This window comes from Martes martes (genome assembly GCF_963455335.1).
Source record: "Martes martes genome assembly, chromosome: 4".
NCBI classification, from domain to species: Eukaryota; Metazoa; Chordata; class Mammalia; order Carnivora; family Mustelidae; genus Martes; species Martes martes.
This window is the reverse complement of record NC_137891.1, coordinates 148,518,326-148,531,633: the sequence shown is the minus strand read 5'-3', so window position 1 is coordinate 148,531,633 and position 13,308 is coordinate 148,518,326.

Genomic DNA, 13,308 nt, shown 5'->3' with positions numbered 1-13,308 from the left:
TCTGAGGGGACAGGAGCTTTTGTCTCACACACACACACACACCCCATGTGCATGAGAGACGGCGCGGACCTGGTGCCCACTGAGCGCTGGGCCTGGTGCCGGGATCCTCACCCCCACGTGCGGGTGCCCGGCCAATGTTCCAGGCGCATATCAGCCTCCCTGTCTCACAGAGCAGGAAACAAACACCCAAAGGGTTTGAGCCCCCTGTCTTGGGTCGAGTTGTTCCACAGGAAGACCCCGTGACAAGGATTCAAGGGCCAGTAGCTGATTTGGGAGGTGTTCCCAGGAAGCAGGGGCAGGGGCGTGGGGAACCGAGCCAGGGGTGAGAAGAAGCCAGTTGAGGGCATGCCGGAGAGCAGGTGCCATTGTGGACGACCGAGGCTCCACCCCCACGAGCACCTCCAGGAGGTGGTGGAGACCATGGCCCCACGGTGTTCCAGTGAGGGGTGAGGAAGGCCCTGAAGTGCAGGGATTGCAGCCGGAAGCCCAGGAATGGTGGAAACCAGGGATGTGGGCAGGGCCACGGGGGCACCAACAGAGTCGTCCAGGACAGAAGACTGTCGCCCTTAGCGTGGCTTCACCCTTGACCTGCTCTCCCTGGAATCACTCACCCCTGAAATGTTCATTCCAGCCCTGAAACAGCCGTCTCTTCCCACACTCCATGGAACCTCTGGTCTCCTTCCCTGCCCTTCTCCCCGCAGCTGGCATACTGTGCCCCCTCTCCTCTCTTGGGCTTAGATTCCAGGGTCAGGGCCATCCTGCTCTTTCACAACATCTGCTGGACCAGACCAGATGGCCCCATCCTCCCCTAGAGGTCTGGGCCTCTGAGCCCTGCAGGGCAGCACGCTGTCACCACGCGGCGGCACTAGCACCTGTTCAGTGCTCCAGCCATTTGTGGGTCTCAGTTCCACCCCTCAGCCTTTCTGTGTTTCCCTAGGTGGCTCTCTCTGACCCTCCACAGACATCATCCCAGACAGTCACCAGTCTCCCCCTGTGGATGACCCCAAGCCCTCCTGACAAGCCGAAAAGACATAAAGCAGAAACTCCTTCATCTCACAGCCCTTACCCTGCCTCCAAGTGCTCACGCGTCCCTTCCCTCCAGCCTAAGGGTCGGTTGTTCCACATCCTGTCCGAGGCCAATTCCCCATCCTGTGCCTGGAAGCCCACCCCACTCACTGCCACAGGGACCTAATCCTGCGTTAGCTCCCCTCTCTCCAGGTCCCCGGCCTCGCCTGCCTGGTTGCCCTTCTCCCATCCCCATTTAGGCATCATGGGGGTGGCTGGGGTACAAACACTTCCCATGAGCCTGTGTTTCCCTCCACCTCCCACCCTACCCATCAGCTGGCTCTCAGAGCCCAGCTTCTTGAAGGCTGTGCCTACACTTCTTATCTTCACTTGTGGGGATATTGCTACCACAAAAAAACCCACCAGGATTTGGTCAACACAGCGCAAGGCATGGATGGCTGCTGTGCTCGTAACTGGGGTAACCACCAGAGTGCCCCTTGGGCTGCTCAGCCCACCGCCAACTCATCGCCACCCCCCCCAAAATTGCTTCTTCTCTGGGGTTTCTGATTCTAGGCGGTGGCACAACCAACTCACCAAGCCAGAAATGTCGCAGCTGCCTCGACCTCCCTTCCCTCCCGTTCTGCACTTGAGCTTGGTGAGCACTTTAGGCTCTGGAACAATTTCTCAGACCACCGCTCCCCACACTCAGCACCCGGCTCCTGCCCGGTGCTGGCGTGCCTTAGCTCTGGCCTGCTTCCTTCCCCCCCAAACTGCTCTCTGCCCTCATCTCTGAAATATGGACCTGACCAAGTCACCCCTCTGCTCCGGATAAAATTCCAAGTCTTTTGCTTGGCATTCCTGATTCTCCAGGACATCTCAGACTTCCTTCCTTTCTTCCCCACATGCCAGCGGCCGGCATCTCCCTCACTCCACGTGCTGTGCCCTGAGACTCAACTGCCCCTCTTTCTGTCCCATCATCCCTTGACAGACTCTTATTCACCCTTCCGAATGTTGCCACCCCCTCCAGAGAGCTGTCATGCCCACACCCCAGGCTGGGAAAGTGCCCGCGCCTGGGGCCCACCCGTAGCACAGAGAGGGCCACCTGGCTTTTGTGCAAACATCCTGTCCTCTTGGGCTTTCACTCCAGCGCCCCACAAAGGGCTTGGCCCAGAGCGCATTGTCTCACCGTCTCCGTCCCTGCAGCACACCGTCCCTGAGCGTGCACTAAATACTCAGCAGCCGCCGGTGGATGGCACTAATCGGGAACACACAGCTAGGAAGTGTCCCTGTCGATCTGAGCCCATGCTCACCTGTGTCCAAAGCATGTGCTTTTAACCCTGTCCAGGGGAATGGCAGGGGGTCTGGTGGTGTGATTTTGCCTGAAGTTCCTAGAACCAAGACCACCTGGGTTCAGATAACAACTCGGGAAGCTACTGTGTGACCTCGGACAAGTCACTTAGCCTCTCTGGCCCTTGTGTCCTCAGCTGTGAGATGAGAATGGTGGGCATCTGTCAGGCACTGTGAGGACTAGACAGGGGAAGACACATGGCGTGTGGAGAAGAGGGCCAGCACTGAGCACAGGGATGCGCTCTCTCTCCTCCTGCCTTCTGTTTGTGCAGACTCCCACAGCTCCACAGACCTCAGGTCCGCTCACACTGGTCTTTTCCACTCTCCTGGAAGTCTCCTCTGGGTGGGGTGTCCCCTGCTGGTTACCCCTCCCTGCCATCAGCAGTCTGTCCCCAGGGGAGGTGGTGGAGAAGGAGGGAAGCAGCCTGCCCACTAGGGTCCTTAGGGAGTACCTGAGCTCCGCAGGACAGTCACACCGGGGGCCTGGCAGCATTCTGGTTCCAGGCTGTGCAGACTCCCACAGCCAAGCCTGAGGTCGTGCTCTCGAGCTTCCAGGGGGTGTCTTGTCACAGAGATGCCTCTCGTCCCCGTGACGGGCTCTGCGGTGCCACAGACACCTAGCGGCCGTGAGGGCTGTCCCTGAGGAGCGCTGTCAGCACATCTGGGGTTGGGGTGGGGGGCTGCCACCATACACGCCTGTCTCTGTCACTGTGTGGATTTGTCCGTCCCAGGGTGCCCCTGTGTCATCCGCTGGTCGTGCGGTTTCCTCAGGCACGTGAGCCCTTCTTACTGTCTATGCATCAGGCACCAGGTACACTAATCTCTCTGGGGATGACTCTGTTTCTATGTGTCCCTGTGCTCTTTGCACCTGTACCCAACACTGTGCACGCAGAACTGCTTCTTCGCACAAGTGCACTTCTCTGTGCAAGCACAGGGATCCCACCTACTGCTGTCCCTGCGCAGACACGTGTCTCGATGTCTATGGATACGCATCTAGGCCTGTATGTACCCAGTGCTCTCTCTGGATATATACAAGCATTTCCGAGGGGCAGTCCCTCCCTGGGGGTCCATCTGTGTCCAAATGCAAATGTCATAGCTGTGTGCGCACGTGGCCGTGGCAGGGGATCAGCACCGTTCCACATGTCCGTGTTTATCGTTATAAACTCATGTCTATTTCCGTGGGTACACGGCTTATAGGTCTGTGTCCCAGTTGTCGCCTCTGGCCGGCACGTCTACCTCTGAGGATCCTCTCCAAGCCAATTTTGTTTTCCTGTCTGCATTCTGTTACTCCACCTGGGTACGGGGTGGGTACTGTGGGACAGCAAGGGTGCTGCCTCAAGCCTCCCTTTCCCGGTCTGAGCTGACAAAAGAGGTGTGGCACAGCGCAGGGAGCAGGGAGCCCGTGCCGCCCCAGGGGATTCCCGGCTGGGCCTCAGGGAGTCACATCTCTCCATTAACCAGGGCCCAAGGGACTTAGGAGAGCTTCCGGAGAGGATAGGCCTGGTGGTAGAGGCCAGGACGGAGGGACGCCTGGGGAGCACCCACACCCTCTCCTCCAGATGTCTGGATGTCTGCGGGGACTGGCCCTGTCGGGTGGGGGATGGGCATGTCACCTCCCAGACCTCTGCTGGGGCCTGCTAGAAAGCCACGGGTGGCCTGGGGTGAGTGGGTGAGGCTGTGAGGGAGGAGCAGAAGAGGAAAGGAGGCGGGAGGGTATAGGGCAGCCAACAACCAGGAGACCAGACGAAGGGAAGGGGAGAAGGGCAAGGCGGAAAGCTGAAAGCAGGGAGGCAGGTTCTGACAGAGCCAAGGCTGATGGTGGGCTGGACTGGAGACCCTGGGGGCGGGGGGACAGCAGAAAGGGGCTGCGCCTCACAAACCAGGAGCCACAAACCAGCCCCAGGGCTGGGACTCTGTGAAGAGGACACTGCCTCCCTCCCCCGTCTCTCCTCTCTCTGTGTCTGTTTTTCTCTCCGTTGCTCTGCCCTGTCCTTTCCCAAGGTTGTGCTGCAAAAGCCACATACCAGGAATGATGTCCCAGAAGGACAGATGGGCCAAGGACCTGGTATTCCGGGAGGGCCCAGACAAGGGTATGACCTTCACAGCCTCTGGCTCCTGGGCCATGGGAAGAAAAGTGAGGAGGGGGCCAGAATTGCCCCCATTTGTGGGGCCTGACAGGCCCCGGGTCCTCTACACCATATCTCACTGAATCTCCCAACCACGCAGGGAGGGGGCAGTGCCCCCACAGCACAGCCAAGGAGCTGGACTTGGCCAGGGTGGGTACTCTCGGTCCTGGGACAGGGAGAGAACTGGGGGCCAGGAAGAGGACAGGCCCCTTCATGGGCCCTGCTCCCCCTCAGCAATGCTAGGCCACTGCCATTAGCCAGGGTTTAGTGGAAAGGATGATGGGTCTGGGTTCAGATCGTCCTGGGTTTGGACCCATGTTTCACATCTGACAGGCAATGTAACTTTGGGCAAGTCACTCACTTCCCCCTGGAGCCACGGTTTCCTCTTGTGTGAAGAGGTTTACTAATCCTGCTCTCCATCTCCCTGGGCTACTGTGCACGTAAATGCAAGGTCCGAGAGGAAACGGGCTTTGCAAACTGTGAAGAGCTGTGCACTGTCAATGTCTGGGTGTGCTACACTAACAATTAGGGTGGGCATGAAGTTGGTGGGCGAAGCCCTTTGCATAGGTCAGGTCGTCTCCTGTAATCCACACATCCCCTCCGAGTAGGCCCCGCCATTGAGCAGTGCACAGACTGGGGCACAGCGATGACCCAGGATCACAGTCCTCTAAGTGGCAGGACTGGGATTCCAACCCAGGACTGCAGAGCTGCAAGGCTGGGTCTGAGTACTGACTGGGGTGGGGGGGGAGTCCTGGAAGAGGATTTGCAGGGCCAGGAGCAGAGGGGTGGGGGAGGCTCAGGAAGGAAGCCTCCTGCTGGCCCATCTTCTTCCCTCCCTTCCCTTTGATGGCCCATTAGTCCTGCTTCTTTGGCAAGCCAGGACATTTAACAAGGTTCAAGTTTACATACAGGGAGGGAAACCGCCCTGGTGACCTTCCCTGCCTCAGGAGACACAGTTGCAACGGCTGTTCCAGGATTACAACTTCCAGGACGGTGTCTGGAGTATTCTACTGCCTCCTCTTACTGCTCTGGGCCCTCCCGTCCTTCTCAACCACCCACCACATTCCACCTCTTCCAGCTCCACCCATCCCCATCCAGAGCTCCCGCTCATGGGAACCTTCCAGAGCCTCCTGCCTCACACTGGATCCCAAGCCTAAAACCTCCCTTCCTCCCCCAGCAACTGCTGAGCTCCTAACTGTTTGCCAGGCACATTCACATCCGGCCATATCCAAGCTGTGTGACCATGGGCAGGTTCCTTAACCTCCCTCTCTGTGCCTCAGTTTCCTTATCTGTGAATGAGAATAATGAATTAATATTTGTAAAGGGTTTAGAAGAACAGTACTGGGGCACCTGGGTGGCTCAGTGGGTTAAAGCCTCTGCCTTCGGCTCAGGTCATGATCTCAGGGTCCTGGGATCAAGCCCCGCATCGGGCTCTCTGCTTGGCAAAGAGCCTGCTTCCCCCTCTCTCTGCCTGCCTCTCTGCCTCCTTGTGATATCTCTCTCTCTGTCAAATAAATAAATAAATAAATAAAATCTTCAGAGGAACAGTACTTGGCAAGTAGTACATTCTATTTACTGATTTAAATTCATTATTTTAAACAAAGTTCAATATCTTCACAACAACTTTGCAAGGTAAGGATTACCAAGCTCCATTTTATGGTCTGGTAATCGCAGCTCAGAGAGAGTTGCTTTTATCAGTGCCTTTATTCAACAAGCATTATGGAGCACCTACTGTGTACCAGGCCAGTGCTCCATATTTTGTGTACTTTATGTCACTTCACCCTCACAGCTCTGTGAGGAGGTGTTAGTATCCCCCAGGGTTTCCAAACCCTTCCTGGGAGGTACGACTACCCTGGGGGAGACCCCTGGCTGCTGTCTCCCCAAGCCCCTGATCACTGGGAGAGCAGAGACCTGTATTTCATCCTGGCTGTATTTCAGCCCATGGCAGAGAGTAAGTGTTGATAAATATCTGTTGAGAGAAGCAGTAAAAGTATCACCAGCTTCCAGATGAGGAAAGTCAGTTCAGAGTAATGAAGTGATTTGCCCAAGATCACACAGCTGCTCGCTGGTGGAGCTGGGATTTGAACCAAAGTATAACCAGCTCGAAAGCCCATGCGTGTTCTTCCTGCGACACCGAATCTACCCACATGGAGGCCCATTTCTGAGGAGGGAGATGAGGTCTGAGCTGGTGTGCAGACTTGGGACGGAGGGTTGGAGATGCCTGGAGAGGCTGAGCTGGGGGCGGGACTCCTGCAGCCTTTTTCATTGAGAGCCCTGGTCCCTCCTGCCTCCAACCTGTCCACCTGGCTTTCCCCGCAGGCCACTGGCTATCCCAGTCAGGGAAGCAGCGCTCCCTCATCAGGTACCCCATCAAGAAGGGGGGCCCCTGGGTGGCTCAGTGGGTTAAGCCTCTGCCTTCGGCTCAGGTGATGATCTCAGTGTCCTGGGATCGAGCCCCGCATTGGGCTCTCTGCTCAGTGGGGAGTCTTCATCCCCCCCCAACTGCCCCCCCACCTGCCTTTCTACCTGCTTGTGATCTCTCTCTCTCGCGTTCAAATAAATAAAATCTTAAAAAAAAAAAAAAAGAAGCCCCCTCCCCGCCCAACTTCAAGCTTCACAAATTCCAAACAGAGAAGCTGCCACACACACCCAGGTTCCAGGACCTCATCGCTGTTCCCTGCTGGAAGGCCTACCTGGAGTCAAGGTGAGAGGGAGGGAAGGGCACAGGGAGGAGGAGGGGTGGGGCAGCCCAAGGAAGAGGGTGGGCCAGGACCTTGGGCCATCTGGGTTTGGAGGAGACTTCAGAGAGCAAGTCCAAGCCCCTTTCCCTCCCATTTTTTACCTGTGGAAACTGAGGGCCAGGGAAGGTAGAAAAATGAGACAGAGCCCAACTTCATAGAATGTCCCCACAGCGTGTAGGCAGAATGCCAGGCTCTTCCACATTTATTCTAATAGCGTCTGTGACCCCGGGGGAATTGCAGACACCTCCAAAGTCAGTGTCTTGAAGAACCCGGCAAAAAGCCTGCACACAAGCAGGTGTTCAAAAATGCTTGCTGAATACACGGAGGAAGGGGTTACTTAGTTCTCGGAATAATCTGGAGAGGTAGGACTTACTACGCCATTGAGGAAACAGGCTCAGAAAGGAGGGAATTGACAACAGCATTGCAGGCTGCTGGAAAACGATCTCCAGATTCCAGGGACACATGTGGGGTGGGTACCAGAGTGTAGGGGGTTGGGAATGAAGGGAGGTGAGAAAGGAGGCCCCACAAGTTACAGCTAGCCCTTCAAGGTGAGGCAGAAAATATGGGAGGGAGGGAGGGCAGAGAGGCTGGAAGACCAAGGGCACGTTCTTCCCTGGAATAACATGGAGGGAAGGCAGACTAGGGCTGGGTTTTGTTGAGTTGTCATGCGGGAAGCTTGGACAGGCTTCAGGGTTGCTTGAATGGAGCCTGTAGAGCTTGCTGGAGATCCCCTGGAGCCCTCTCTCTGGAGCACGGGGGACAGCACCCCCAAGGTGGTCATGGGCCTGGGCATGAAGGTTCCCTTCTGAGCAGAGAGCACTGCTGCCCTTAGAGGGGGCAGAGGAAGGGGATCCCTGCTCACGGAGACCCCATTGCGGGCCAGGCACAGCGCCGCACACGTTCCTTACACCCTCTCAACCCCAACCCATGATCATGGACTCCCACCAGCTCATTCATTTATTCCACAGATGCCATGTCCACATTCACTGGCCGGACAGCGTGCTAGCTGGGGTGGTGGGGAGAGAGAGGGCAAGCTACGGACCCCTCCCCTCATGCAAGACCACCACTTTCTCCACCTGGTGCTTTACCTCTTGAGTATCTGTCAGTTTCTTTGCCTACGAAACGGTGAAGCTACTTGTCTCTAAAGATCGTGAGCACTGAGACACCTTATGGGATACTGATCACCGGCGACCTCTCCCACTCACGCACCCAGAGGAAGTTGCAGAAAGTCCTTATAAGCACCCGGCTCCTGCATCTCTCTGCATGAGGGCTCGCCTGGTGACCAGGCACTGAGCCCATCCCTGGGAGGCCGCAAGTGTAGCGGGTTGGTGCCCTAGAGCAAGCCTCAGCCCCCTGGGGCACTTACTGTAGGCTGAGCCACTTAGAAGCGAGGGGGGGGTGTGTCTCTAAGCTGAGCGCTGTGACCCGGGGCCTGGTTAAGGCTGTCACCCCGCCCTGTTACAAGCCAATGTGCTTCGTCAGAATCGGGAGCAGGAGTCAGGATGGCATAGTGGTCTCCAGCCAGAGTTTGTGGGATCCACGTGCAGGACAGTTCTGCCACCTCCCCCTATGTGAACCTCACGCTCTTCTGTGTGGCCCTGGTCCACCCCATCTATTTAGAATGAGACCTGTGGCATGAGAGTTCCCGGAACCATGGGGGCCCTGTGCCAGCCGGAGACCTGTGCAAATAGTACCCAGCCAGGTGACGCCCGCGGCTCCCACAGTTCACGCTCAATGCGAAAGAGGAAATGAAAACGCTGCCTCTGCACTGCCCCTCCTCAGGCCACTCGGACCACCCTGGCTGTTGCCCTCCTTCGCCTCTGGCGGGAATGATGTCAACCGCGTGCAGCCCCCAGCTGGCTGTGCAGATCAGAAGCTCTAAGGGCCAGAGCTTAGTCTTTGATTAATAAAAAATGGGAGATAAATTAATAATGACTTAATATGTGCAATTTGGGATCAAAATCTTTCCAAAGCATGGGGAAAATAGTAAAAAGGGGAGTTCTTGAGAGTGGAAAGTTTGAGAACGAGTGTTGTTTTCAGAGGCCAGCCATGAGCCAGGCACGGCTAGGAGACACCAGGGAGACAGGAGAAAGGACGGGGCTGGATTCTCACACTTGCTCTGGGCAAGGCACTGCACTTGCCCACCACACACGTTCCCTTCATCCTTACACAAGCCTGGGCGACGCTGCAACTGTTTGTAGATGAGTAAACTGAGGCTCAAAGAGGCCAAGTTATTTGCTCTGGATACTTACACAACTGGCAAGAGATTTGAATCTAGTCCTGCCTCTCTTGAAAAGGAAAACAAAATAAAACAAACGAGCCCCAAACTCTGGTGTCTAGAAAGTCACTCCGGTTTGCATTTACAACAGAAAGCAGAGGGAACAGCTGTAAGCTGAGTGCCAAGGGTGCATCTCCTACTTGCCGTGGCATCGGGACCAGGGCACCTAGCAGGCGCTCACGACGGTTTCAAATGGAAGCTGGACAAGCCTGGAGGCATAAACTTGAGGGGGTGGGCATGACTGTGTTTAAGCCTCTAGTTTCTGAAGCAGTGTGACTAGGCGCATCTCATCGTCTTTTTAAAATCTTTCATTATGGAATGGTTTCAAATACAGAAAAAGCCTACATCAGGGACCACATCACCCAGAGTCACCCGATGTTCGTATCTGGCCATATTCATTGCAGATGTTTTTATAGTGAAGCAATGCAGAAGCAGATAAAAAAAAAAAAAGCCCTCACCCCATGTCATCCCCTGAGGTCACCACCAGCCTTGCAGTTGGTGTACCCCCTCAGTGAGCATTTGACATTATTTTGCGTTTTTAAACTTTCAAAATATTGGTATCTCACTGTCTTGCCTTCTACGATTTGATTTTCACTCAATTACTGTGTTTAATTGAGTCTGTGTCGATACATGTAGATCTCATTCATTTTAACTGCTGTGCGTTATTTTACTGGATGAATATAGTTTATTTCCCTATTCTCTTATTGATGGACATATGGGCAGTTTTTATTTGCTATTTCAAATGGTGCAGCAAAGAACATCTTTATACACGTCTCCTGGTGCACACATGTGTCACATATAACCTTTACGACAACTGCAGCATGTTGGAATTTGTGCATTCCGACGTGACCTTGTAGGACTGCTTCACGTCTTGGAAGCTTGGTTTTCCTCATCAGTAGGCAGGGTAATAAAATCGTGGGCATGTTGGGGATGATCCGGGGCTTCAACACAGAGAGATGCATTCTGCAACCTGTAAAGTACTCCACGTATATTTCCTGTTTACTGCGCGGGTATTTGACACTCGGGATGTGCCAGGCACACTCCCACGCTGGGGACATGATGCACAGGCCCTGGGACAGGCCCGTGATATGCTCACCTGCCAAGGAGGCAGTCGGGGAGACGCCACAGCAGCAGGACGCATGGGAACCTGCTGGCTAGCCTGGCTGGCAGTGTCGAGGCAGGTGCCGCTTCAGAGAGGAAGGAGTAGTGAGCTGTGTAAGTCCTCGGGGACGAGGAGGCCAAGGCGAGTGGAAGAGGGGAGAGTGGAAGGATGGCCCAGACCCAGAGAGCAGCAAACAGGAAGGGCCGTACTAATGAGAGAGCAAGAGTGCTCGGGCAGAACCTGAGAGCTGGGGGCAAGGGGCCCCCTCTAGAGAGGCAGACAGAGCTGTGATGCTGTATCCTAGGGCAACACGGAGCCACTGAAGCATTTTCAGCAAGGGAGTGACAGGCCATGAGATCTGCTGTTCAATATAGGACCTTCTGTCAACAATAATGCACTGTGCTCAAAATCTGTTGGGGGGAAGCTCTCCTGCTAAGTGTTACCGGATTGCAAAACCAGGTCTGGCTGCAGTATGGAGGGCATGAGGGGAGAAGCTGGGAAAACCGCCAGGGGAATGTGGAAGTGCTGCAGGCAAAACACCGAGGGGGCCAAACTCAGGCGGGAGTCCTTTGGCTGCTGTCATCCCGACGGCATGCCCCAGACATCATGCGGTGGGTGCGGCTTTATCAGGAAGGATGGGCAGAATTGTCCACCCTCATATTGAGAGAGGCCATCCTCATACACCCCAACCAATCCCCTTCTTAGGCTCACTTACCATCTTGCAAGGCAGGAGGTTTCCAGTCTCTGGACGATATGAGGTCTTTTGGTATATTGGTACCACAGGCATGGCTGGGTCTTCACCATCATCCCATGATAAGAGACCCCACTCTATCCAGACGGTACAGATGCCATGTGGGACTAGGGGAAGGGGAGGGCAACACATTCTAGGACAAGAGGGGCTAATGGCTATTGCTGAGTGGCTGTGTCTAATGTCTAATATATCCAATACATAAAATGGGACAAAGACACAAAAGATCTATCCCAGGCCCCCATTTCTAATGTGGGACTTCCTACCACCCCTAACTCTAAGCGACAGTATTGCCTTTGAAGCCTCTACCCTTGGGGCAGTGGCATGTCCCTGGCCCCCCAGAACTAGGCAAAAAGCCCTTGCCATCCACTCGCCTGGTATCCATACCTCCCTTTTTAGAATACTCATCCCTTTTAGAATTACGAGTTTAATTTCTGCACTCCTTGTTGGGTTATAAGCTCTGCGGCGGAGTGACCAGAACAGTCTGGCTCATGACAGGCCCTCCAGGAATATCTGTGAGGAGCATCAACAGAATGCCCCAGGGGAGGGGAAGGGGGGGAAGGAAGACGCCCACATTTGAGGGGCCCGGAGGGAGAAGTGTCTTGCCCAAGTCACAGGAGAGGCAGGAAGAGATCACGGCTCCCACTGGGACCTCTGAGGCTTAGTGCAGGCCTCACAGCTCACCACACTCAGGGGTGTGCAAGGGGGCCATGCCACGGACCAGCGTGTCCCAAAGTACAGCCCATAGAATGCTGCTCTCAAAAGATTCTAGTGGACAGGACTGTCCTACAGTTAAATAAGCTTGGGAAACTCTGAGTTAAACAAAATGAAAACGATTTCATGACCAACAGTCTTTTCTGATAAGCTCAGGTGCCTAGGATTCTTGGGGAAGGTCCCAGGCAGTCTTCCCGTCCTCTAAGTGACTGTCAAATTCTGCCCGAAAAGCAGAGCGTGAAACCTCGGGCACCGCCTCCAGATGCCTCTGCTGGGTTGTTTTCCAAACAACGGCCCAGGATGGAGATGTGCCTGCAACTTTTTGGGCCATGCAGGAAAACCCCCTTTCACAAATGGAGGTGACCCCACACTCTGATATATCAGTGGGATGACCACAGAACGGCTCCGGTTGTGGGGGGCCTGGAGACCCCATGGGGCTGTCCCTTCATGGCTGCCATGCATGGTACCCTAGTGTCCTATGGAGCCCAGTCTGAAAACCGCCGGTTACCCAACTCTCTGTACAGGTGACATCAGGGGACCTGGCTTCTCATGCCAGCTTTGCCTCGAATTGCTTTACCTTGGGTCCATCTCTTCGCCACATGCGGCCTTGCTTTCCCTGTTCACACAAGAAGTCTATTCGATGGGATGCTTCCTGGAGTCTTGAACTTTAATCTCTGGTGTGAGGAGGGCTGTGATTCCACGACTATAATGTTCTAAGTGATTCCATGGTCCTCTGGCTCTGAGATTTCATGGCTTAGTATTCTGATTCTGGGAGCGCCTGCGGCCGGCCTGAGCTGGGGCAGCACGGTGGAGGACAGGCGGTGGAAAGTAGGATTCATTGCCCGCAGTGCGCCGCCCGCCGCCTGCCGCCCAGGAGCACCAGGTCCCTGGAGAGGTCTTGCCCCAGGTAGGATGGAGGGGCTCAATGGGGAGGGCAGTGGGGGTGGAGCGGAATCAGCAGCAGCTCAGTGGGCAGAGCAGGGAGAGGGACCCAGGTCTCCTGACTCCTGCTCTATCTTTAGATCTCCATAGTAACCGTCACCAGGGCTCCGGAGCTAAAGGCGGGCTGAGCTGGCTGCCTGCAGGAGGGAGGGGTGTTTGTTTCCGTACCTCTTTTGCTCAGGAGAGGACTCTGGGCTGGGCTCTTGAGCCAGGGAAGGGAGACTGCGAGTGGAGCCGTTTGCAGCAGGAAAGGCCTGGGCCCCGCACAAATAAAGGTAATCCAGGACCCACCTTGCTGGGAGAAT